The sequence below is a fragment of the Phyllobates terribilis genome, unplaced genomic scaffold (assembly GCF_046119375.1).
Source record: "Phyllobates terribilis strain yellow unplaced genomic scaffold, ASM4611937v1 Scaffold_9123__1_contigs__length_21747, whole genome shotgun sequence".
NCBI classification, from domain to species: Eukaryota; Metazoa; Chordata; class Amphibia; order Anura; family Dendrobatidae; genus Phyllobates; species Phyllobates terribilis.
In genome coordinates this window covers 10001-12500 of record NW_027371862.1, presented here as the reverse complement: position 1 = coordinate 12500, position 2500 = coordinate 10001, and positions in this window count along the sequence as shown.

The following is a 2500-nucleotide window of genomic DNA, read 5'->3' as shown; positions in this document are numbered from 1 at the left end:
GCACCCAAGACGACACACAGGGTCGCTCAGGGAGATGGCGTGCGGGGGTGGGCCTATGCGGCGCCACCGTCTGGCTTAGACCTGCCTCCGCCGCGGGGGGTCCTCGACCCACCGGCGGACAGGCACGAGGATTGGGAGAGGGGGGCTGGCCGTCGGGGTCCGCCGCGGCTCTGGCACTAACCCGGCGACGCTGAGGTCGCGTGGGTGGTCGTCGGCCTGGCCGTGTCGGCGTCGCCCTCCAGCGTAGTCCCTCTTCCCGCTCGCGCCCGTAACCTCAAAGGGATGCCCGAGCGGCTTTTCTTCCCAGGGCTGCTCCCCGCCCAGGGCGGGAGCGCAGGGGGATCCCAGGTCGGCCTTTCACCGTACTCCCTACCTCTTGGCCCTCGTTCCTTCTCCCGTTCTCCATCTAACCCCTTGGCTCTGGGGTTTCCGCTCTCCCTCTCTCGCTCTCTCTCCTGCTCCCTGGCCGAGCCGCCTGGGAGGACGAGGGTCGAGGGGGAAGGCGACGGTCGGGCTGGGGCACACCGCACGGTGAGAACCCCCTTCGCCTGCCTCCACACCTCTGTCGTCCTCCCCACTGACGTAGGGGCTCGGGAAAAGACTGGAAATCGCGAAGCTCGGCAGTGGCGCGGAGAGGCCACCCACCGCCGCCGCTGTCGCCACCGCCGCGGAGGCCGCCCTTTCGGACACGAGGGGCAGCGCGAGCCTCCGCTGGCCGGGTACGCATCTGGAAGAAAAGGGCCGCCCTCGGAGAAGATCGCTGTGCTTCCCCGCACAGGGAGCGATTCGGACGACGGGCCCCCACGCCTGGCTGGGTGGGCGCCCCGCCGTTCGCCCGTACGGGTCGTCGGACCACTGCCTTCGCTCGGTTCGGGTCAAACTCCCCACGGCTCGGCCACCTCCGCAGACGGGAGGCGAGGCCGGCATGCGCGCCCAAAGATAGGTGTCGGAAGCCCGGGGGTAGAGGAGGAAGGGGACCGCTCACCTTAAGCCAGCGCGGGCTCCAAAGCCCGGGCCGAGCGAGCGGCGCCACCTCCCCACCCGGGAGCGCTGCGCCAGATCGATCGGAGGAAGAGCAGGGGTGCATGTAGGGACTTGCCCAAGTACGGAGGCTGCAAACCCCTGTCGTCGGGAGATACGTGCCCACGAGTCCTGGAAGCGCGACTCGGGTACAGGCGCCCTTGCGGGGGGGTACTGGATGTGGAACAGCACTGGGGTCGAAGCCACAAAAGCATCCGCCCTCATGGAGCCTCTCCTCGGCCTAAAAATCCAGATTTTAGCCTTGACGGCGCCCCCATGTGGAGAACCAGGGCCCGCGGGGGGGTCTGGCCAGGCTCACTTCAACCCAGGAACACCTCTCTGACTTGGGATAGGCGACCGGCAAAAGTCCCCCCACGCAGCTGCGGAAGCCTGGGTTCAGCCAAGGTGCAGACCTCCAGCCGAACAGGGACTCATAGCCAAAACGCATACCCAGGCCTACGGAGGTGAAAACCAGCTTAAATGAGTCGAAATGTGTCGGGGCTGAGAGGTACCTCTCTCTCATATATTCTGCCGGTGGTGTGCAAAACTGGGTCTTTGCATGGAGTGTCACCCTATACCCACTTTAGGGACGCATGCAAAAAAGTGCCCGATCGCCTGGAACTGTCAGGCGGATTCGGCTCCCTGGAATTTCCTCATTCTGGTTCTTTTTCACTTTTTGTCTCTTTTGCGACATCTAGTGGGCAGGCTGCATTACTGCAACCGGGGACACCTCAAAACGCTTGGAACTGGGGAGCGGGCTCAATTTACAAACGTTTTGCGGGTCCTGGAAGTCAAAATTGTGACTTCTGAAAACGACTAAGTATCAAGGACTCATCGCGCGAATCGCTCTGGAACTGAAATCGGATGCGCGCACTGACATGCTCCCCTCTCTGGAAGTCTGACACAAGTTGAAAAATTTTCTAAGTCCCCAAAAATTTTTTTTTTCAACTTTTTTTCAATTTTCCCCCTGTGGGATATATATTTTACCCACACTTTTGGAGCCCTCCTGGGATGCCCTCTAACATACTAGAACCTCATTTTGTGGAAGTTTTCACAAAATTGTGAAATTTTCCAAAAAGTCAGAAATTTTGCAAAAACGACTAAGTATCAAGGACTCATCGCGCGAATCGCTCTGGAACTGAAATCGGATGCGCGCACTGACATGCTCCCCTCTCTGGAAGTCTGACACATGTGTGAAAATTTTCTAAGTCCCCAAAAATTTTTTTTTTCAACTTTTTTTCAATTTTCCCCCTGTGGGATATATATTTTACCCACACTTTTGGAGCCCTCCTGGGATGCCCTCTAACATACTAGAACCTCATTTTGTGGAAGTTTTCACAAAATTGTGAAATTTTCCAAAAAGTCAGAAATTTTGCAAAAACGACTAAGTATCAAGGACTCATCGCGCGAATCGCTCTGGAACTGAAATCGGATGCGCGCACTGACATGCTCCCCTCTCTGGAAGTCTGACACATGTGTG